Source organism: Pholcus phalangioides, unplaced genomic scaffold, assembly GCF_987345545.1.
Source record: "Pholcus phalangioides strain wild (caught in Gottingen) unplaced genomic scaffold, Ppha-v1.0 ptg000004l_1, whole genome shotgun sequence".
Lineage (NCBI taxonomy): Eukaryota > Metazoa > Arthropoda > Arachnida > Araneae > Pholcidae > Pholcus > Pholcus phalangioides.
In genome coordinates, this window is record NW_028301597.1 from 12,463,138 (window position 1) to 12,488,825 (window position 25,688).

At 37.5% G+C, this 25,688-nt stretch overlaps 1 long non-coding RNA gene across 1 annotated transcript; it reads right to left on the reverse strand.

Moving 5' to 3' along the window:
* Positions 1-14,308: 14,308 nt before the first annotated feature.
* On the reverse strand, positions 14,309-18,916 carry LOC149086553 (uncharacterized). Its single transcript, XR_016196135.1, has 3 exons — positions 18,808-18,916; positions 18,153-18,244; positions 14,309-17,266 (listed from the first exon to the last, which is right to left on the reverse strand). It is a non-coding gene; the product is annotated as an uncharacterized LOC149086553 (long non-coding RNA).
* Positions 18,917-25,688: the final 6,772 nt, after the last annotated feature.

Genomic DNA, 25,688 nt, shown 5'->3' on the forward strand with positions numbered 1-25,688 from the left:
ACTCCAGTCCTGGACGAACTAAGCCTCGAAAAAGCGAAGGGTTGTTCGAACCAAAATGAGCGACCATGCACTTATCAACGCTAAACGTCATGCTCCATTCATTTGCCCATGCTGCAATCCTGTTTAAGTTGGTCTGGAGCAACTCACTATCGCTTTCATTTCCGATTACCCCCATTAGCTTCACATCATCTGCGAATTTGCTAGTAATCCCATCGATACCCTGATCGAGTTTATCGATAAAAAGTGAAAAAAGTATGGGGCCAAGGACACTTCCTTGAGGAACTCCACTTGTGACGTCTGTCCAACCAGAGAATTCTCCGTTCACCATAACTCGTTGCGACCTATCTCTTAACCACGATTCTATCCAATTCAGCAAGTTGCCACCAATTCCAATCTCGTGTAAACGGTTCAAGAGTATGCCATGTTGGACCCAATCGAATGCCTTCTGGAAATCAAGGTAAGGTAAACGTCTACATTTTTGCTCTTACCCAAAGCCTTAGTCACGTGAGCATAGAAACAAAGGAGGTTAGTTACACATGACTTCCCCTTCCTGAATCCATGCTGATTATCCGACAATGCATTATTCTCGTCTATCCACTTCACAAACTGCCTTTTGATGATAATTTCCAAAATTTTCGAGAGGGAGCTCGTCAAACTCACTTGACGATAATTTGACACCGCTTCTCTACTACCCTTCTTAAATATCGGAACAACATTAGCAAGTTTCCAATCTCTTGGGACGATACCCTCAGCAACACTACTCCTGTATATCTGTGCGACTGGCCCCAACAATTCATTAGCGCATTCCCTGAGGACCCTGGGATAGATATCATCTGGTCCTGGTGCTTTGCTTGCACATACATTTCTTAGAAGATTTAGGACCTCCACGTCTTCTACTTGAATATCGTTGAGGGTTTTATTACCCCATGCAACACCCGTATATCGAATATCATTATCTCCATTAAAAACCGACGCGAAAAAGTCATTGAAATCACTACACATGCCTACATTGCTCTTTACCCTAGAGCCTCCTATCGAGAGGGGGCCAACTCTCCCCTTACATCCATTATTGACGTATCGAAAAAATGATTTTGGGTCAGAGTCAATGTTATCTGCCAACCTAGATTCAACTTCCTTTTTACTATCCCTTATGGCTTTCTTCAAAACTCTTCTTTTATCAGTAAACAATGATAGGTCACCTCGTCCACTATTATACTCTCTGAATGCCATTTTCTTTTCAAGATAATGGTTCCGCACGCTATCTGTGAACCATAGAGGGTGCGATGTACAAACACGCTTTTTTCGAACAAAGGGTATGACGTCGTGCAAAACAGAGGACAGCTTCGTACTAAATTCTTCCCATTGACTTACTGATTCCAACCGGTCTTTGAAAACTTCCGCTAACCTTCCTCTCAAAACATCAAAGTTAGTTCTCCGAAAACAAGGAACCAGTCTTTTGTTATCAACCTTACCCGAGGAAAAGTTACAGTGAAATCGGACGATACGATGATCACTGGAAGAAAACTCTTCCCTCACTGAAATATGTTCAACTAGATCCTCAGAACTAGTAAGAACTAAATCCAAAATAGCAGTACCCCTAGTGGCTTCCGATACATGCTGATACAAAAAATTTTCGAGCACCAACTTAAAAAAAGTCTCTTTCATACTGATTTTCAGATGAAAGGTTCCCCTAATCAATACCTGGGTAATTGAAATCGCCTAGTATGAGAACCCTCTTACGCTTACACATGTAGGAAATTTCATCATGCAATTTGGCGATGTAGTTTGGATCCCTATTCGGTGGATTGTAACAAACCCCAACAATAAGTTTATGACGTCTTTTGTTCACAAGTTCAACCCATATGGTTTCAATATCACTTCTCTGCACGTTACACTCTCTAGCCTTCAAACAGGATTTCACGTATATCAACACTCCACCCCCTTTCCTATCAGATCTATTTCTCAAAAAAGTATCGTATCCTGAGATGTGTAAGAAAGATTCATCCCCATCGTTTGCCCAAGATTCTGTAATGGCTATAAGATCCAAGCCCTCCACAACTATCATAGTTTCTAAAAAATCTTTCTTATTACCCAAGCTCCTGGCATTTATTAACACACATTTTAATTTGCCCGGTGGTTTAGTGTCAATCGAGAAGTCATCCAAGTCAGAGGTGGTCCCCGTCAGTACTGTTGTGATTACCATTAACTAACCAGCATTCCCGACTACGTGGTCTGGGAGTAAAAAACCTGACCTAAAGACTATCGTAAACCTCCCAGACCCCCCTCTTATTTAGATGGATCCCATCCGAACGAAGCCACCTATCGGTAAATGCGGGAAGCTCCAAGAACGTGACCCCAAGTGAGGAGCAAATGTCCTTCAGGCCTGTATTGAATTGGTGGATCCTATTCCTATACCCCCTACTACCCCTTGGCAGCACTGGAATCACTGCCACATCTGAACCCCCCCTCCCTCGCGGATAATAGTAAATCCCGGTACTCTGGCAGAGACTCACTAATATTTGCTCCTACCTGATTTGTTCCCACCCACAGAATCACCCGCAAGGGCAACTTTCGGCGATGAAAAACGTCTCGAACGTTGCCAATCTTCCCCCCAGGAAGACAACAGCGCTCGAAACCCCGAAAATCCCTACGCACTCGGTTCCCAAGTTCCCTAACCATAGAATCGCCGATGATTAAACCCCTATCACTATCCCCCTCTACCTCATCCACGACCACCCATTCGCCCTCTAAACTGTCGTTGTTCGTGGGGATTGCTTCTTCATCAACAGGTGGCTCGACGACTAGAGGCTCCGTTATAACCGGGCACTCTAGCACCCTAACTTTTTCCCGTAAAGCTTCGACCTCGAGTTCCAGCCTTTTCCTATCCAAGCACCCTTTACAGTTGAAACTATCAGCTACTATACCCCTAGACCAGGGAAATCTACCGTCGCAAGCTCTACACAACACTAGTCGAGGTCGAGGCATACTAACACTATTGCTAAAGCTAGATAATAATAATAATTAAAAATAGGAAAATGAAAAACGTTCACAGGAAAAAAATAATGTAAAATACATTACTATGCGAAATATACGTAAGAGATAGTACGAAAAATAGAGGGTCCCGGGTCCCTCAATTGCCGGACGAGTGCTCTGACCACTAAGCTACAGAGGAGATAGAGATTTTCCTTCGCTAGAGCGTATACGTGGGGTTCGACTCCCGGTAGAGGCAGAGATGAGTTTTTTCCTTCCTTAAAAAATAAACATCTGAAATAATAAATATCTTCACAACATCCAGTCTTCCGTATATCTTGTATTAACAAGTTGAGAGCGACATTCATGTCATACTTTATTTACATATTTATTTTATTCTTCGTGATTTAGTGTTGAGCATTCTATTTTTCGTACTATCTCTTACGTATATTTCGCATAGTAATGTATTTTACATTATTTTTTTCCTGTTAACGTTTTTCATTTTCCTATTTTTAATTATTATTATTATCTAGCTTTAGCAATAGTGTTAGTATGCCTCGACCAGTGTTGTGTAGAGCTTGCGACGGTAGGTTTTCCTGGTCTAGGGGTATAGTAGCTGATAGTTTCAACTGTAAAGGGTGCTTGGATAGGAAAGGGCTGGAACTCGAGGTCGAAGCTTTACGGGAAAAATATCTTGTATATAAATAAAGAATAGAACACTCTCTAAAAAAAAGTATTAAGCTACAAAGTATAATTTTTACTTCTTAGAATTAGCTAACTATCTCAAATCACACTTACACTACAACTATAGGCCCAAGTGGAAGGAAAAACAAAATTATTGAGAGAACTTGGGAAAAAGTATACACTGTTTGCTAATCCTAACGTCCAAAAAACCTACGAATTTATATCAGAGAAGCGAGAAAACACAAACCTGGCAAAAATTCAATGAAAATGAGAACGAGGAAAAAAAATTTAAGTCGATCGAAAATACACAACGAAAATTTTAAAAAAATTGAGAGCAATATAATAAAAAAACCACTTATCTCGCAATCCAGCGTGTGCTAGAAAAAAAAAAGAGAACACCGCAGAATATGACCCAAAAATACACGCTAAGTAAACGCTAAGTAACTCACGAGAACGAAGAAAAACACAAAGAAAGACACAAAATGGCGCACTGACGAGGTGGATAATCCTTCGGTAATCCCCCGGCAACGGTTTCGGATAAAACTTCTTCTATTGGTCGGTGAGCGGAGCGCGATAAAAGCACGTCCGTTCCCAACCACGGCGAAGACGAGAATCATTCAAGTATTATGTCAGCATCGATGGGGTGGGTGGGGGTGGCCGATTTGCTGACTTTTGATGACAAGGGGGGGGGGGGGGGTTTGGATGATGCTTACGTCATCAACCACCCTTTATGAAGATATGAAATATTCTTGATGGCATCTTATTCGGTGCGCCAAAAACGGAAAAAAAACCTTTCGATAGTTATTGGGCACCTGAACTAACATTCTACCTATTGATAAGTCCCCTACAGAGCCACTTTAATGATCTCTAAATGTTTCACGGATCCTTCAAGTGTTCTGAAAATGTTTCCTGGCCGCTTAAGTGCTCTGGAACTGTGCAACGCATCACCCAAGTGATCCGTAACTATGCCATGGATCACTTAAGTAATCTAGGAATGTTCCGCGGGTAACTTGAGCAGGGCCGCAACTAGATGCTTGGTCACCCGGGTCAAGTGCGCATTTTGGTTGCCCCTTGTAATGTTGAAGGTAAGAGTTGAGAATGAAATTTGCACCCCCTCTAGTCCAGCGGCCGGGGTACGAGACCTGCCTGCTTCCCTCTAGTTGCGGCCTTGAACTTCAGTGATGTAGAACCGCATTGAGGACCGTTTAAGTGCTCTAAAACTGTGTCACATGTCACTCAAGGGATCTCTAAATGTGCCACGGATCGTTTAAGTGTTCTGTAACTGTGTCGCGGGTTACTTAGGCGATCTTTGAGGCCTACGTCAGTGATCTGAAAATGTGCCACGAGCCACTTAAATGCTCTGGAATTGTGCCACGGGTCATTTAAGCGATTTGTAAATGTGCCGTTAAGTTCATTTTTACAAAATTAGGTTTGAGGGGGGCAAGCCATATCAGATGACCTTCAGGACCACATTTGGTCTGCGGGTCAAGGATTTACTATGTATGGCTTAAAGGGTGAGTCGCAATGAATTTTGTGAAGAGAAATTTTGAGTTCTTACCCTTTAAACAGCATTGAAATTAACAGAAATCGATTATAATAAGTTAATAACATATAAAGATATTTTCTTTCGAAATTTTAATTTTTTTTAAATATTTTTTGCATTAATAAAATAATTTTCTTTTCGTATGGGGGGGGACCGCGCGAGCCCCCTATGCCCTCCTTCCTCCCGCGTACGTTTCTGATCTTACCATTATGCTTGAGGAGGTGGGGGGCAGTGATGACGAAACGGCCGGGGGGGGGGGAAGGGGTAAGATTTTTGCTTACTTTTGCTGACAATGGTGGGAGGGGGGGGTCAAAAATGGCTAAAAATTTGCTTACGTAATACTTGAACGGCCCCTAATGATTGACATATAACGGAGTGGGGGGGGGGGGGGTGCTCATCTACACATCGATGAAAAACACTGATAAATTAAATTCGAATGTATGGTGCATCACATTCGAATATGAAAGTATCTCAATCAATCAATCAATGGTTTAGTTTTAGCAGGGTTTTTGGCTACAGCAAGGCCCTCTCCCTGCGGCTGGTAGAGATTTTCTACATTAAAGAAAAAAAATATTAATCATTGTCGACTGCTCCCAGAAATTAAGAGCAAAGGAAAACAAAATAAAGGGAAAGGAAGAGTGGGATATCTTCAGCTGCACAGGGCAACGATGCAGCACTTCTAAAGCTAGAGGCCCTCTATTTTAGTCATGATAGAACAGAAAGAAAAAAAACAATCAATCAAAACGATGGGATGCCCAAATATATTTTTGGACCAAACAAGAAATAATGTTGGGAGGAAGAGAAATCAGATCTGACCACTCTAAAATGTAGTTTTTTGAAACAGGATCAATGAGGATAAACTTGCGAATATTTTGATAGAAAGGACACTGGAAAAGGAAGTGATAAGCAGATTCTTCCATTGGACAATTGAAACAGTAGGGGTCTCTATGTCTTTTAATAGTGTGTAAGTACTTGTTGAGTGGAGCTCGCTCGCAAATGAGTTTGTAAAGAAGGTTTTCAATTTTTCGAGATGACATCTTTCTGGAGATTTTTTCAACAAAATTGAGGAAAATAGAAAATTGAGATGGACAAGCCACTTGAAGTTGATTCCGCCAAGTTGATGTGAGAATGTCTCGGGTTCTGACTTTGTAGTCTTCAATGAAGAAACCTGCTGGAGTTGTCAGAGGAACAGAAGTGGTGGCTAAATTATGGACTGCTTTATCAATAATTTCATTCAGAGAGATGTTGACATGGCCTGGAACCCATACAAGAGTTAGCGAATTTATCTGAGAACAAATATGCGCAATAACGTTATAGAGCAACAAGATGACAGAATGTGAGTGGATGCTAATATTATTCAGGGCAAGGAGAACTGCTTTTGAGTCTGAAAAAATTGTGATGTTTGGGTTGTCTTGGATGTTGAGACAGTTGAGGCCATATGCAATTGCAAGAGCTTCAGCGGAGAAAACAGATGCATTTGGATGTGCAGTACATGTTTTCGTGACATTAGCCTGGAGGAAAAAAGCACCAAGAGTTGTGTATTTGGCTTTTGAGGCATCAGTAGCAATAATGATGTTGTTGTTCACCGATTCAAAATATTCATTGAAAAGAATTGAAGAGAGGTTGCTTTTAGGCGTTTTTTGGAATTCCCAAACATCAGTTTGAATGAAGACATTGTTGACAGACCATGGAGGAACCTTGTACATGAATGGGATAAATGAGTGCAGATTTAAGAAAATAGATGAGTTGGCGCATCTATTTTTCCAAAGAGCAGTATTTCCAAAGACAGAAGAACGATTCATAGTAGGAAGAGTAAATTTTTGAGATGGTGAGCTAACTGCGGTGATGAGAGCCATATAAGTTCTGTTTAGAATAATGTTCTCCAATGATGGAATTTGAAGGAGGGATCTCATCTTAATGACCGAGGTGCTTCTGGGAAGACCAAGAATAGAGCGAATGGCTGAATGATATATGGGATCCAGAGAAGATAGAAGGGATTTCGAGCAGTTTGCCCAAGCAATTGCACCGTATCCCAAGATATTTGAAATAATGGATAAGAAAATCGGTTTTAACATTATGTAGGGAATGGCTCTAGCTGACCGTGCAACATAGTGGCAGATGTTATTTGAGAAAGCTCCTGTAGATTTGAGATGAAGAATTTGTTTCTTCCAGTTCAAGGTTTTGTCGAAATAGATTCCCAGGATTTTGATGAAAGGGTGGTAAGGAATCTGGGAGTTATGAATTTTAAACGAAGGATGGTGATTAGTTTTTTTGCGAGAGAAAATACAGAATTGAGATTTGCTAGGTGAAAGTTGAAGACCATTCGTTTGTGCCCAAGAATTAAGAATGCTAATAGATTTCTGAAGAAAAACCTCTGCTTGGTATCCTTCCGGAGAGCTGGCATATAAAATCAAGTCATCTGCATATACAAAAAGTTTCACAAAATTTGGAATTAACGGGATCAGGTCTAGTGTAAAAACCGAAAACAGGAAAGGCGAAAGGCTAGAACCCTGTAGCAGACCTTTACTAATATGAAACCTGGGCGACGTATGGCCCCTCCAATGAATGTGATGATTTCTATTAGACAGATATGAATGGAGCCACTTGCAAAATACAGTACCAAAACCAATGTTGTAAAGTTTACGAATCAGAATATCATGAGGAACATTATCATATGCGCTCTGTATATCCAAACCAATCAGATAGCCCTGGTGGCCTTTCGAGAAACTTGTATAAATACAGGCAACTATATCTCTAAGACAGCTTTCAGTGTCTGTTTTAGGACGAAATCCATAGATATTATGAGGAAAAAAGTTGTGCTGAAGAGAGATCCATTGAAGACGAGAGAGAATGATTCGTTCGAACAGCTTTGTAAAGGTATTGATCATAGTGATGGGTCTATATGAATTAATATCAGTAGAAGGCTTTCCTTTTTTTAGGATGAAGATGACTTTTCCTTCTTTAAAAGATTCGGGAACAGAAGATGTAATCCAAAGAGAGTTGAGATTTTGGAGGAGGAATTGAAGGATATCTGGAGAAAGTTGTCGAATGGCTTTGTTGGGGATATCGTCTGGACCTGGAGCAGAGTCTTTACCTCTTTTGATTGCTGATTGCAGTTCCTTAAAGGTAAACTTCTTTTCCAACTGGCTGTTAAATTCTCTAGAGCAGCTGGAGACTTGAGAACTTGTAGATTGGGGTTGTAGGCATTGGAATCTGGACATGAATGCTTTTGTTTGCTCGAGAGGGTCAATGAGCGTTTCACCTTGAAAAAGAATGACTGCATGTGCCGAGTCATAGGTATGGGAACCAATATACTTGAATTTTCTCAAAATCTTATAGATATGTACTGAATTGTTGTTTTGTCTGAGTTGGTAGTCAAAAAACATAAATTTGAAACAACGAAATTTGTGTCGAAAAGTAGCATGAGCTCTTTTGTATTCAATCCAATTCCCGACAGTAGGTGACTGCCTATATCTCTTAAAGGACTTCTTTTTTTTAACAAGGAGTTGTCTGCACTCTGAGTTTAAAGGCAACCGCTGACTTTTAGTAGCGTCACAGATTACTCGAGCATTGTGAAATTGATCTTTGATAAAATTATATAAGTGATTAAAGGAGTTAAACACAGGAAATCTAGTGTTTGCTATGCCTGTGCTGAATTTGTTCCAATTGATGAAGTAGTGAGACTGTTGATGCGGGCAATAAATCCCGCCCAAAAAAATCTTAATGGGAATGTGGTCACTACCATAAAGGTCTGACCCAGTAGACCAGGTTATATTGCTAAATAGATTAGGGCTACAGAGACACAGGTCAATAAAAGAATTCCTCTCAGCAGAGAAGTAAGTGGGGCTGGATGGAATAATGAGGGCAATATTATTCAGATTGAGCCAGTCATAAATTTTATTGCCAGAGGAGGAAGTTTCTCGAGACATCCAGGCTGGATGGTGAGCATTAAAGTCACCTGCCAGAATAAAAGAACCTCCCATTTTTCCTTTTATGATATTGAGGTAAGAAGTGGAGAAGGAAGATGAAGGAGGTCTGTAACAGTTTGTAATATATATATAATTTTGTCATTAAAATAGACAGAGATGACGAGAGCTTCAAACTCGTCGTTGCAATATTGGAATTCCAGTTTTGAAGGAATGTGTTTCTTGATAGCAGTGAGAAGACCTCTTTTATTTGAAGAATTGTCTTGACGATAAATATGGCAACCAGGCAGGAAAAAATTTTTCATTGGATTCAAATGCGATTCTTGAATGAGAATGATGTCAGACTGTTCAAGCAAAAATTGTTTCACAGAAGAGATTTTGTTTTTTATACCCCTGGCATTCCATTGTGTGATAGAAAGACCAGATGGGCTATTAAGTCTATTGATTGAAGTGTTGAATGAAAAAAAAAATTGTGAAAGGACAAACAAAAAGCCAGGAGAGAACTTATCCCCTAAGATACACTAAAATTACTTTTTTTTTCTTCACTTTTTCTTTCCCGGACATGAAGAACGGGAAGAGGACCTTTGATTTTGTGATGGGATGAGGTCAACTTGCTCAATTTCACTCGAATCGGTGATCTTTCTTTTGCCGCCAGATTCTTGAGTAATTTTTGCTGGTGGTGAAGAAAAGGGTTGTAACAATGCTTTGATTTCATTTATCAATGCTTCCCTAAAAGCACGAAGTTCACTTTGAAGAGTGGAAGTAATCTGAGTGTTTTCAGGAGGAGCACTTTTGGATGTAATCGTGGCATATGATTCTGTGTTAATAGATCGTCGTGCCACAGCGATAGAGACGTGGCGCTCTGCTTTGATCTGTAAAACTTTACATTCTGTATTGTATTGGACACACGATTTATCAAGCGCTGAGTGAGAGCCTTTGCAATTGATACAGGTGAGTGTACTAGCTGTACACACTGATACATGGTGCTGCTCCCCACATTTGTCACAAAATTGGGCCCTTGCTGGGCAATATTTTGCAATATGTGTGAATTTGAAGCATAGTTTACATTGTCGCGGTCTATCAATGAAAAGAGAAATCTTCTGGCGAAGGAACCAAAGCTTTATGTCCTCAGGTAAATGTGTTCCCAGCTTTGTTACTAACACAGTGGAGGTTGGAACTCCTTGCTTGATAAAACGCCGGAGCTCAAGAGGGATTATATTATTCCCTTGGATTTCTTCTGCTAATTCATTCACAGGGATGTCTGATTCTATGTTTCTGACGAGGAATCTCGTGGAACAGTTTTCCAGTAGGAATTTAGTAGATACTTTAGTTCCAAAAAGTTGGTTGATCATGAGTGCCTCCAGTGTTGACTTCGCTGTTGATATTGTTAGAATGAGGCACTTTCCAGAGCGAGTAAATTTCACCTCTGAGATATCTTTGTTTTTCCTGATGTAGGTGTTTAGCTCCTTCTGCAGGGCACGAGGCTTCGAAGCTGGGATAATTTGCGGGGAAATCACCATCACTTGGAATGATGAGCAGCCGCTTGAGAAAGTATCTCAGCATCAATCAATGGTGCCGAAATACTTTGTGCGTAATGCAGTGGCATCGGAGTCGGGGATGCTGTGGGTGCTCAAGCACCCACGGTAATTTGTGACATGGATCCGAGCACGCCCCAGAATTGATCCAGAAATTAAAATTTCCGATATAAAACTAAAGACGAGCACCCACAGTTTCGAAACACTTCCGACGCCCTTGCGTACTTGGTTATAGTCTAGCAAAAAAATCCATAATGCATTACATAATATCTATACCAGTGGCGGATTAATAGTCGGACGAGGCCTCAGGCACGAAAGGAAATATTGGGCCCACTTGAATTAAAAAAAAGTGTTACGTTTGTGTTTTTCGGGGTCCTTTAGATGTCGGGGGCCCGAGCGCATGCGTTAAATCCTCTGATCTATACATACTACCTTTAACCGCACGTCCTAAAGTATATTTTGAAATAATGAAATACTTTTACAAAATTGTTTCGTGGACCGATTAAAATTGCAGATGGGGCCCGCCAGTGGTTTGTTCACTACTGATTTAAATGCTTGTATTACTTGAATATACAGAGTGTATATTCAAGATGTACACATTTATTTTTCTATTGCGGTACGTGTAGTACCTACAGTATATACAGTACCGCATGTGTGCGTCGTCAATATTTATGACATTCTGTTTATGAACTACATTATAAGGCCGGCATTTACCGCACATTTCTGATATGAAAGTTAATAAATGCTTATTTCTAATTTCGGAAATTCTTGCTACATGCTCAGCAATGCTTGTCATTTTTAAAAATGCTACTCGGTTAATTGACAATTTAATATCATGTGATGCAGTGAGCCAATCTCTTGGAAATTGTGTTTTTGAAACAAAAATGAACATACGCGTGGCACCTCTCTCAGTGTAAGCAGCACCCTCCATAGAAAGCCCTCCAAAGAAGATAACCCGGGTTAAAGAAGGGGCCCCTTCTTTAGGGGATCTCGGCAGAACTCGTCTTTTTTCCAGCACCTTCAGTAATCTGAAATGAGTGCTGCTTTGCTTCGCTGGATGCCTACTCACCCTCCCACCTCTACTTGTGACAATACTATTTGGAAAGGTGGTGAATAATACTGTAAATAGGAAGGTTAGACAATCATATATTTTTTCACTTCAACGGCAATTGGCGTGGAAACACAAAAAAAATAAAAATAATATGGTTTAGTAATTATATATTATTTACGATAGAAATGACACATGGCACTTCCATGCGTTTACGAAACGGGAATTAAAAATAAAGTTTTTCTCTTCCCCTCTTTCTATACTCCAAAATTCGCCGCCCCTTCGAATTTGCCGCCCTGAGCTATAGCCCGCTCAGCCCCACTGTAAATACACTACTGGTCGTTCTTATAACAATCAACTGCATAACCCTTACTAATTTTACGAGTTTAACATATTTTCCTGTGGAATTTGTTCACAATTGTTTCAAATTCGTAGTATATGTCTCGTTTCTTAGATTTATGATTTTGGATGAGAAGAATGGTATGAAGTTTTCCTGAGACATTATTTTCCTGTTTTTCCTTCTTTTCACCCGGTTTCTCCCTTTTCTTTTCTTCAGGTGATGTTTCTGTCGATGTTGCATCCATATCGTTGATTTCATCGACTATTTCAAACTGATCTAGTTCATCTTGTACGATGACATTTTCAGATTTTTTCGTTTTCCTTTGTGGGAGAGGCGGCATCTCGGAGTTCCTCGAGTCATAGATGAATTTGTCCTGTCCTCCTTCCTATTTTTATCCTTGTAGACTTCATCGTTTTCTGGGGTCGCTCTAGTCCTACTAGTCAGCTGATCACTTCTGCCCCTGGGGGTCTATTCACGACCACCTAGATAACCGGCCTCTGCACACGTGATCAGGAATGCTGTGACGTCAGCAAGAGTAGTGCCGGGGCTATGGCACTCCAAGCAGAAACGACGATCACGTGACCAACTGGGTCCTAACTTTTTTTCCCTGTTCCCCCGTAACATGGCTTTCTTGCAAAACATCCTCTGCAATAGCCAAGTTCTTCCAACTTTGCAGAACATTCCCTGCGATCTTTCGCAGCATATAAATACGCAGTCTGTTTGCAAAATATGTTCCGCCCAAAGGAGTTTAAAGAGAAAAAATGATATAACACTCATATAACGAAATATTAAGCTTCCGAGTCTTTCTACACAAATTTGAATGTCATTTTCCCTCAATTATTGGATATATTTTCTTCTTACTAGACAATTACTGTATACAAATCTCATGGCCCCCACATCCTGGAGCAAGGCTCCTAGGCGATATGGGGGCCCCCAATGTCAAAGGTTGAGTCGACTGGTCTAATATATACACGCAATATATTATGCAAAAACCTGTGAATAAGACTGTTTTTTGAAAAATGATCGTCACTGGAAGAAAACACTGGAAGAATAAAAAAAATTTTTTACCCTTGAAATTGGGATAACAAACTGCTGAAAATACACTGCACCGATTTACCTGCTTTTAATAGCTCATATGCACTTCATAAACTCTAGAAATATCTGGAAAAGAACCCTTCAAGTAAATTTTATCAGGTTCACTAAGTATTATATTCCAATGCATTTTCATAACCCTCAAATGACAATCTATTGGTCAAACACATACTGAAATAAAGTGCATTTTCATTAGCGATTCAAGATCTATAGCTTAATTCTATGCAGTAAAATACAACTTTTTGCCCATTAAAGAAATTTTGTAAACTGCTTATTCACTGTGAAAAAATACTGAAATATGAGAAAAAAAACCAGACAGATGTGTACAAAATTTTTATTTTTCAATAATCCAACGCATAATTTGTTACAAAGCTGAAGTTTCGCAAGAAATAACCACCAAAGTGCAGTGGGGGATCATGATTTTGGGAGGCCCCAGGCGCAACCTAATCTGGAGGCCCCCCTGTCAGGGGCGGATTAAAGGTAGGGGCTGTCATCCCCACCCCCCCCCCCCCCGAGAGCAGAAAAATTAAATGGAAAAAAAAAATATTTTCTACGTTTTGAACCAAGAAAATAAATTTGCTTAAAAAAGGGGGAAAATTCAGAATTTTTTTCCAAAAAAAATCAGAACCGTCCTGAAAAATTGAACACATTGTCACAACCACCGCCCCCACCCACAAATTTGCGTTTATCCACCACTGCACCCTTTTGGCCCTAATAAGAACGAGATGGTTCACTAAAATGAACAATATTATGAAAATCATAACTTTTTTTTTATTTTTGCATCACCAAAACCATAAACACAAAAATAAGATAAGGAAATATAATGATATTCTCTGGTACTAGATGAAAAATAATCACACTCCCATTAAAAAAAAAAAAAAAAAAAAAACCAGTAAAATTCTGCATCATATTTTTAGTAATCTAAGATGTCCATCCTGGTGCCTTCAGCCACACGGCAAAAATGGAGATCCGTCATAGTTTTAGTAATTTAATATTACTGATTAATAAAGATTTGATAATATCTCAAATATAATATATTTGATTTGATATAAAGATACTGATAATATTTAATAGAAAAACATTTCTTCAATAGAGGGAAGAAATTATATCAGAATGAATAAAATTTAATGAAAGAAATTAGGTCAGAATGAATAAAATTTAATGAAAGAAATTATTTCAGAATGAATAAAATTTAATGAAAGAAATTATTTCATAATGAATTAAAATTATTGTCAATGAAAGAAATTATTTCATAATGAATTAAAATTATTGTCAATGAAAGAAATTATTTAAAAATTTTTTTTTAGAAATTATTATTTTTTATTTGTTTATTCTATTTTATTTTTACTATTATTATATGAATTATTATTTTTTCTTTCAGCCACCTCGTTGGGCACTCTGCCTGTTGTGGCCTTTGCATTATTTGTATTCAGAGTGAATAAAAATCTTCTATGTTATGCCCCCCCCCCGTTTCGTTTAATAACGAAAAATGCCACAGTATAACATTGTGGCCCACGTACTTTATAAAATGTTTCAATATGGCCTGCTATGCCTCAAAGGTTGAAGACCCCTGCAGTAGACTCTCGCTAATCCAGTATGTATTAGACCACGGTGTGCCAGATTTTACCGAAATTGCTGGATTAACTTTGAAGAAACCCATTGAAATAATATATGAAATTTCGTGCAAAGACATAGTCAGGACTTGATCAGCAATTAAGAAATATTAGAACGTGTTAAGGGGTTAGGGCATCAGGAGAAAAGTGACACCACACCACCTAAATATCCTGGACGTGCTGGATTAGAGCACGACCGAATTTCTCGAGAGACTACTGTAGTTGAATTGAAATGCTCAAATAAAAATTTATCAGATAATTTATATATTTTTAGTTTTGCTTACCGTTATTTTTGGAGATTATGCAATCTAAATCCTAAAGGAAATCTTGAGGATCGGCATGAAATTTTTTTTCATTACAATAACACACATTACAATTACATTAACAATAAACACTTTTCGGTCTGACACAAAGATGTTGTCTACCCAAGCCTCCTTGACCAATCCAAAAATGTAGCTCTTTTTTTTAGAAAGAAGGAAAAGAAACCCCCTTGATTTTTTTCAGCCGGGGAGGGAGTGTTAAAAGAGATACAGAAAAATCATGTGATTCAGAATGCATGTCATTCAGCATTCATTTCAAACCCCACTTTTTTTTTGTCATATGGTCGTATGGTTCCAGTCATAGATTGCAAATGTATATGTTGTTTGAACCAGCTTATAGTATTTCATTCAAACAAGTGGGAGACAAAATCACAATAAGAGCTCTACTACATTCATTTTAATTAGTAGGAGTGTCTCTTCCTGTCGATGTCGCCGCTTGCCATCCATTATACTGTATACAAAAGCTTACACCAAAGCTGTCGTATTATCGGCGCCCATAAAAGCATTTAATACTGTGGAATGAGACATCTGTTTATGCCTTCACTCCAATTTTCATTTCGGACAGACATTAGGACCTGCTGTTCTCACCCCTCCTCCTGCTTGTGCCCTTAGGGAAATACTGTTTGAAAATGACCCTCCCTGAATGATCGCTTTACAATGTCTCTTCTTTCTTTGTCGGGGAAGAACTGGCCCTTTCAGTTCCCGTTTTTCTTCCATAACTCTTATACGTACAGTATACATAAAAAAAAAAATTGCGGTTAAAAAAAAAAGGGAGAGCAGATACTGTACTTAGTTCAAGAGATTTGTTGATGCGCATGTAAATTCATATGTAGGATGAAGCACACAACTATTTGGAGGCCCCCCGCTCTGCCGAGGCCCCAGGCGCGCGCCTCGTGCGGTAATCCGCCACTGCCAAAGTGTTGAAGCTACCAAATACTACAAATGTAAACAACAATTTCGCAACAACCACAGTTGCTCAAATTTTCCTCACACCCCCCCCCCCCTCCAAAAAAAAACCACTCAGGTGGGTGGGTTTCTAGATTTTAAAATGATAGAATGCTATAATTTTTGTCTTGAACATGGAGAATATTTATTTTTGTTTATTGTGTGCTGTTTTGCAACCTACTTTGAAAATTTTTCTAAACATGAGTTTGATCAAATATAATTTTTAAAAGAAAGTTTTTTCTAACTAAATTTTTCTAGAAATAAAATAATTTTGTGGGAGCATACTACCACCTTGATATCTTAAATCAGTGATTTTCAACCAGTGCTCCGTGGAAACCTTGGAGCTCCGTGTGCAATTTCTAAGGGCTCTGCAACGACTCGAAAATAAAATAAATCAGTAAATTTGATAGATAAATAAAAAAAAGGTCTACAGGGGTCCGCCATAGAAATTATATACAGAAAAGCGAGACACAAAAAAGGTTGAGAACCACTGTCTTAAATAATGCTCAAAGGAAAACCTATCTTAAAGCAGTTCTGTGTGTTTGGGAATTCCAAATTATTCTCTACTGAAACTACAGATTCTGCTTCATAAGCTCAAAAACCAAATAAGAGCAATAATAATCTTTCAAGTTGTTTTAATTATTGAATATTGCACACCAAAATACAGTATAATATTTTAGCGTTTATAAACATGGATGAAAAATACAGGATCTTTTCCAGAAGAGGAAAACGTCAACTACCGCACTTTCTTTCTGGAATAAACATTACTTACTTGAAATAAAGGGCCTTCAACTCACTCACAATAAAATGTCATCTTAAGAAAAAATAAAATGTCTTCTTAAGAAACAGTATCACAAAAATTTTAGATCACCGTAATGACATCTAGAAATTGATGTGCACGATTTGACACTCACAGGAATGAAATCACCACTCGAAACACTGGGATCAATTAGAAACGTAATACTTGGAACCACTGGAATGAATCTAAAACATCTTGCCATGCCCCAGTCGAAGATAGGGCCAGTGGGAATCTCGTCAATCAATCCGTGCGCATCACTAATCAGATGACAAGGCATCAAGAGACCACAGGAGAGTCATAGTAACTCCAGCTGTTTAACCCACACTCGATCACAGGCTCATCAGAAACATACAGCAACACGTCAGCGAGAACAACTACATAGAAGAAACCAGCATATCTTTCTGACAAGACAAAACTATTCTCAGATGCATTAAAACCTTCAGAAAGTTCCCTAAAAAACATTAAAAATAAATTAAGCGAAATCTCCAGGATTTGTTACAGATGTTAAAACATTGTCATAAAAGATACAATACACAGCAGGAAACAAAATCAGCAGTGTTTTTCAACGGGCCTCCATGGGCCCTGTGACAATTATTTACTATTATTACACAAAGAACACATTTAATGCTGTGCAATTGTAATTTAGTACTTCAATTTTTTTGATATATAAATTATTAAAAAAAACACATTTTGGATTTTACGGGAAGGTAACATGGAATTTGCCCTTCGCTACAGGAGTCTGTGTTGTGTATCTTGACATTCACTAAGGGGTCCACTACATCAAAAAGCTTGGGAAACACTCTCTACAGTACAAATACAAACACTTTCAAAATGAACAAAGTATAAGCATATAAAATGTAGGCTAAGTTCTTACAAAAACTATTCAAACTTATTTTACTGTTCATTAATAAATGATTACACAAATGTGTATCAATGAAATCCGCATGAATATAATACTTGAGTGTAACTTTTACAGGGCGTTCAATTGAAGCGTTGATGAAGTGCTCGCGAGCATGAAATCGACACGAGCATTGAGCACCTTGGTGCTTCTGGGAGAAGACTGCTAATGCATAACATTTGCAAACCTGCTACACAACACTGCTGGGGCATTGTAATATATACAGTGGATCCCGCTTATAAGGTTTTTAAAAAATCTGGCATTGAAAAATATTGTAAGTGGGAAACCGCTTTGAATGTGGGAAATCTTAGTACTTCTTACTAAGTAATTCCTATTAAGCATTATAAGCAAGAAAACATAAGTGGGATCGACTTTATACGGATAAACAGAAGAGAAAAAAAAATTTATCCAATACTGAATTTAAAGGAAAATTGCTTACTTTTTTTACTGTGACCTTAGAGGCTCCTCGCTTGGCGAACAAATCGTTGATCACCAACTTGCCACATACATCGCTTGGGCAGTGCAATCTATCTATAAACAGAAAAAATAAAAACCTATTAGCCAATATTGAATTTAAAGAAAAATCGCTTTTTTAGTTTCTTGAAATATGCAATAATAAAAAAATTATACACAATGCTAATAAAAAGTATTGTTCAAAGAAAACGATTTTACTTTCCTTAATATACCATTACATTTTAAATTGATAAACCCACTCATCTTTTAAAATTCTATTTGCATTATACTAACCATAGCCATAATTTTATTTAAGTGATATGAGTGTATACGTGCATTTTATTTACATTATACTCTCAACATAGGCAAAAAATTTGCACCATACATGTGTATCAACGCTTTTCTAGATGATTTGAATAACAATTATCAGTTACGTTAGCCAAGCTGTTCATCATTTCGCAAATTTATTAAATTCGTGATTTAAGGATTGTGATTTACTGATTAGTTAAATCATGCAATTTCCATAACAGAAATACGAACAGCTTCACACGTGGTAGCATACACAATTTTATTTACTTTATACAGACAAATATATTAAATTAATAATAACAAAGATGGTAAAAAATGGATTTAACACTCACCTGCATTTGGATGTTTCTCAGAAGCTAAAATTGGCAAAGATAAAATATTATAAAGCTTGAGATTATTGGATCGCATATTCGAAGCACTGAAAAAAATGCCTTCCTCTCAGCTAAAGCAAGCAGCAGAGTTGCCAGGTCCTTATAAAATTTCCAGCCAAAATCCTCTTCGAAAGTAGCCAAAAAGTAGCCCAAAATATTTGAACTTGTGCTGCCATCTATGAAGCAACGAGCGAGCTACAGTTTGACGACATTCTAGCCTGAAAAAGTGGCTTATAACTCTTTTCCTGTTGTAGTCACTAACTTCCCCCTCCCCAGCTTTTCACTTTTTCGTAAGAAAGAATGTTTTTTTTCTAAATTTTGCGAAAGTCAAGGCTACACATTCTCTCTCCTGGAAAAATGGCCCAGATATGGCCTGAAGTCTAGGCCGTCTTAAAAGCATCCTGGGGGCCTCCCGGGAAAATTGATTTCGCTCAGCCCTCTATCCAGACTGCAAATGCCTACTTACCAATTCACATGCTTAATCTCGCAAATCTTAACCATATCTCATTATCCCCCGCCGCTCTTCATTCAAGGCCTCCGTGGCGTGCCCGGGTTGGCCCATGCGTCAAGACGACACTGCCTCAAATTGTGCATAAGTACCTACGAAATTTGGTACAATGATTTTAAAAATTAGGTATGGGTCCCAGACCAGATTTTTCACGATCTAGTAAACAAAAAATTTAAGAACTCTTCTGGGTTCCTGGCAGGGCCGTTTTAAGAGCATCATGGACCCGAGAGCCAAGTGATTTTTTTTATTCCCTACATGGAAAATCCCCGAAAAATACAACTACCTCTCGTTTTTCTGAGGCCCCTCTTCTCTTGAGGCCCCAGGGCCATGCTCAGGTGGGCCTATGCGTTAAGACAGAACTGGTTCCCGGGCTTGAGCCCTGCCAGTTCCACGCTTGTGGAGGCTACGGTTTCTTTCACAGGCTTCTGTGGTCTAGATACTGTGTTTCCCATCCGTCGGGCAGGAGCAACACCTACTATAGCAGAAGGCCTCCGCGCGAAGCTCGTGACGTCACTGTAGTCTCCCTTATAGTGTTGGATATATTATAACCGATTGGCCGCGGTATCATGAAGGTTGAAAACCACTGATCTAGAGCCTAAGACAGTTCCCGAGTTTTTGTTTTACGGTCCCTTCAATCATTGGGTGGCAAAGGCATTATGGCTGGAAGTTCTGGCTTTCCATAGTTGGGTGAGATGCCCCCCCCCCCAGCCCTTCTGCCTTGTCAGGAAGAAAACACAACATGAGGTGGGGACTAAAGTGAAAAAAAGAAAAACTACTTTGCTCGCAAGCAAAGAAAAATAGGGAGAAATTCGCCATGAACACAATTTTTGAAAAACCGCCCAAAAAACCGCCACCCGCCAATGACAAAAATTTCCCGCCGAACCGTTTTCAAACCAGCCCAATTTGGCGGGAAAACCGCCAATCTGGCAACCCTGGCAAGCAGCAACACGAACGAGCAACGAAAAAAAGTAGGACCCAGTTGGTCACGTGACTTTCGAGTGCCGTAGCCCTCTCTTTCTCGTTAGCCCCGGAGTAGTGCTATCGTTCCTCCATGACCCTACTCATCGAAGCACGATTGAACGTGTTTGTTTGTTCTTCATCTCTACTTCGCACGTGTTTTTGTAATTTTATTTTAACTCTCAGTTTTTTCGAATTTGTATTTTTATATATTTCTCATGCCGTTCACGATAGTCGTGCCGAATTATAAATTAAATTGAAGGAATGATCCGAAAGTCACCGTGCTCAGATGCCGAGAAATAGCATGCCATCGAAAGGTTTTCGAAATTACCAGCAATAGTAAGGTAAGAACGTTCTTGTATTATTTATTGAAATTTTCTTGAATTTTTCTGGTTATAAGAGCATTAGTCCACTAATTTTATGATAATGTTGAAGGCTATTCCATGTCGAAATTTAATCATGAAGTGCAAAATCGCTGATTTTTTTGATATAATATATCAATATGGTATATATTTTTTTCCCGCATCAACAAACTTCGATACAAATGAAAGTTTAACTTTTTTTTTCTGTTGCTGTTTTGTTAATCTAACTCCAATAATTAAAGACTGATCATTGTTCAAAATTGAACAGATGAGGTACAGTATTTGTGTTTAGATCATATCACTTAATTTTTTGTCTATTTGAACAATTTTTCTTATTTTATCTTTTCATAATTTTAAAAAGTTAACATTAGTTCAATTTCTTACTGGCAATGAACTCAATGAAAATTAGGCATGCATTAATAACGTAGAATTGTTCACCTTGGGAATTTTTTTTCCCTTTCTTAATTTCTAATTTTTTTTAAAGAACTTAATCATTATGAAAATTTGTCATATACTTTTAACATTGTGAATATTATGAAACAGTTTTACTTTTTTTATGCTTAGATATTTTCAAAAATATTTTTTAGAAAACTTATTGTCTCAAGATGTACCTACAAGTAGGAAATCTTTTGATAGTGGAGAGAAAAAAAAATTGTAATCAAAATAAAATTATATCAAATTTTATTTTTTAAAAATTTTTATTTTCAAAATAAATTGATTTAATGCCATAAATTTTTATAAGGGCTCTTTTCTCTCATTTTACAGGTATGTAAACCACATTTCAAGCCAGATTCTCAACAAGCTATTATGAACCCTGAGGAAGCGTTCCTGATTTCATTATCTGCTCAGCACCAAACACTGTCATGACAACATTATCTATCCTCCATCAACGAATTCAACAAGCTTCCTGATCGGCAAATCTACGGATACAGTAAGGTCTCGAGAAACTGTCTCAATGATGTACCACTGTTGAATCACTTCGACCATCGGTGATGCCTTTCAAAGATCAAGTGTAATACTCTGACAGTTTGCTCGAATTTTACTGCCAATTTGCCAGAGATAGTTGTGTAGTCACGCTGTGAAGACTTCCAAGAGCCTTTAGAAACAGACTTAAGATAATTGTGTTTCTCTTGTAACTCTGTACGTAATAATTACAACAATTATTACAGGGTAGGAGTATGTTCATGATTGATAGGTTGCCAGGGAGTTGCTCTTTCATATCCATCGAGTCAGGTCACAAATTTTTTTACTATAGTCAATTCAGATGGTTCTTCCATGTGTTTTTGTACACTGGGACTCTCGCGTTTCACTGTTCCACACTTCAAAACAAGCCAGAGAGAAAAAGGATATGAAACCGGTAGGAGTTTGAAATGTGTATATGCAATTTATTGATTGAAAGGGAAATTTTTCTATCAGAAAGATGTGAAAAACATTTATGGATAACACTCTGAGGTCATGTATATGAGTACGTATGTTTTATTACTGATGCATTCTCAAATAATTTCTATAAGAAAAATGACTTGTGATGAATTTGAAACAGAAAGGAAAAAATGTCAAGTGAAAGGTAATAGAAAAATGCAAAAACTTTCTAAATATTCGAAGAGGTGACCAACGATGAAGGTAAACAATAAGGAAAAGCCATGAATTTCTAATGTTTTATGAAAATTTTCAGATTTTGAGTGAGAAACTCCGTTTCAGAGTAAGAAAAAAATCATGACCCCCTAAAAGTCATGAAAAAAGTCAATGCTTTCGTTTGAATCATACCTTTGCCTTTATCGTTGGTTTCTTTTCAATTATGCCTATCAGGCAAAGGATTATTACTTGTTCATACTTTCCAAGTAGGGTTTTTTTAATATGGTGCAGATATAATTCGGAACAGTCTGTTATGACAAAAATGATTTAAAAAAATAATCGTTAAATGCAAACATGTCTTCATATAACATTGCTGTGATTTGGAAAGGAGACATCAAACTCCAATTTTATTCACTAACTTGTTTTTTTGTATCGCAACATGAGTATTTTAAAGCGTTAAATTTAGTACAGTGCAACTTTGATAACTCGCCGTTTATTATTTATATGGTTGCCACTATATTCGATTCATTGGGGAAAATATTTCAGTTTGATACATGAGAACCATATCCCGCTTAAGTCGACTACGATTTAAACTGCATTACCATAACTTCTACTCAGAAATCACCCATGCGTTGATCAGTTCAAAAAATTTTGCGTCATTACTGTCGTATGTGGGAAATTGTATTTTTCATTGTTTCTGCTATTTGTTTATTAATATTCGTCAAATTCTCTCCACTCCTTTCAGTAGGGTTACTTCCCGTTATTTCTCTGTTTGGAACCTGAAAACTCAACCCGTTTGATATGACAGCCACAGGTGTGAATGATTTTTGAGTGTGAGAGAAGACACGAGAAAGCTAAATTGATATGTTTTAAATGAGGGGAGGAAATTTATCTGTTTGGTCAATTGCAACGCTCATTCACAAATAACATCTTCCAACAATTAAAATATATGCCCCTTCCACCTAAAATTTTTTTGAGAGTATTCCCAATACAAAAACTTTTCGTAGGAAATTGCAGATATGCAAATTTTTTTATGAATTTGTGAATGATATCAAGAATTATGTGTGTGTGTTCAACAATATTACATACATAAAAATTTTTTAAAAATTGAAGCAAAATTAAATAAAATTTTCTAACTTGACATCTGCTTAAGTCAACATAATTATTTTTCGATAGTCTTTGGGTTTCAAGTTATCGGGGTTCCATAGTGTCTTACTTGGTACACGCCATAGATAATCACAAAAAATATATTTATTTTTGACTGTACTGTTTACTCATAACCACCAACTTACATTAAAATCAAATTTTCGTATTTTTGAAATCAAAATATATTTGAAATTACTAAAAATCATTGAAAAATCAAATTATTTAAATCATTTATCAAATGTGTATTTTTCAATTTATTACATGTGTGGACAGATTTGTTTTTCCTACATCAATGAAAGGATGTTATATTCATGTAAAATAAAGTTGCGTCAATATTTTTTGGAACATGTAAATAAACTTTTCCAATTTTACATTATTATGGTGTCTTTCATTGCTATCAAATAATATTTAGGAGTAAAAAAGATACAAGGCTTTTTTTTTCTCATTCATCAGTTCAAAAATCAGAAGTTTCAAGATATTTCTGCAAAGGTTTAATTTTAGGAACACTCGATTTTTGAAAAAAAAAGTCTCATCTTTATAGAAATAATACTGTACAGAATGATTGGGTGTTTTTTTTCAAATAGAAAAAAAAATTAAGAAATTAAGATGACTCTCTCTCTCTCTCTCTCTACAATGAGAGAGATCTATGAAATCATTGTTTAGTTTTAACAAAAAAGTGAATAGTGCAGTGCATAACTAATGGGAAAGGGCAAAAGAATTTTTTTAAATGGGTCATTAATGTGTGTGTATATAGTTGAAAAAAATATCGATGTCTTTTAAGAAAATTTTCTGACTGGTTACGTGATTTAAATTCTTCAGGGAGAAAAAAACTTCAAAAAATATCGTCGCCGTATCTGATCAGATCGTTAGGCTTAAGGAGGTGGAGGTTTAGCACTACTTCCAGTGACGTCACAACGCTACGCAAAGACCGGTTATATACATGGAGGAATGAATAACAGGAGGTGACATCAGGCAGGAAAATTGAAGCCGTTGTGGCAACCCTATGGACTGACAAGTAAGCCCAAACAAACCGCTCTTTTCCCTATACTTAACATGTGTTTTGCCGGATCGAATTCTCTTAAAATATTAATATCTAAATAAATTTAAGCACCATGACTGTTTAATGCGTCTTCGGGTAATCTACATGATCCGATAAAGGGGAAAGATAAAAGTTTATCCTTGTATAAGGGGTTTTTATATTTTTAATTTATTTTTGAAAGGGGAAGATCATTTTTAACTCTCACCTCGTCATAGGTTTTTAGTTCAGTGCCTTCAATTTATTTTAAAAATTTGATGCATCACATTAATGTCAATGGCAATATGATTAATTAAAATAATATGAAGCTCCAATAAAATGCAATTTTCATAATTTTTTCTTTTAACTGTTTATTTTGCCTTTTTGTTTCGTTTATCATTGTGATAGATCCGGGACATTTCGAAAGTGTTTGAGGCCCGTGGGCGCTCGTCTTAAGCTTTACATGAGGAATTTTGATTTCTGAATCAATTCTGAGATGCTCGAGCACTTTCTGACAGGGTCGTAGCTAGGATTTTCGCCACCCCCGTGCTTCAAAGTACTGGAAGTGCTCGAGCGTCCTCCACCACTGTGTATTTATGGTTTTGCTGCCTGTAGACTGTACAAATTTCGCCACCTTTCTTCCGTTCCACTCTCATATTCTTGAATACGTATGATTGAAATATATGCCGCCCATCCGAACCTTCCGCTATGTACAGTAGATGTAGTATTGAGAAAAAAAATATTAAAAATAAAAAAAACTTTTTTTACGAGCCGCGGTAAGTCATCTTTCTGGCCTATAGTATTTAGGAAAATAATCACTAGGGCTGTTTTTTTTTCTCTTCATTTTGTACCTATTACTTTGCTTTTAAAGTGGCATGTGTACGAAAAAAAAAAAAACAGTTTCGAATTGAATTTGAAATCTAAAATTGTTGTTGTTGTTCTACCTAGACTGGAAGTATTTCTACAATATTTTAATATAAACAGCTGAAAGGCATTATATATGCTAATGTTTTGCATATATAATGTTTTTCGCAAAAAAAAAAAGTCAGATTTTTTCAAACACCGCTTGTTTAAATGTCTTTAAACATTGTGTCACTCTCAGCACTGAGGTATTACATGCTTTGGCATAATTTTTTTTAAATTAAAATGCCGAGAAGGAATTTTAGGGCACAAGATATGGGTAAATTTTGGTTATTTTTGCAAAAGGTTCCATGTTGTTGAAGTTAATATTCGAACAACTAAAATTGTAAAAGCTCTCGTTCAATTGTATAAATATACCCAC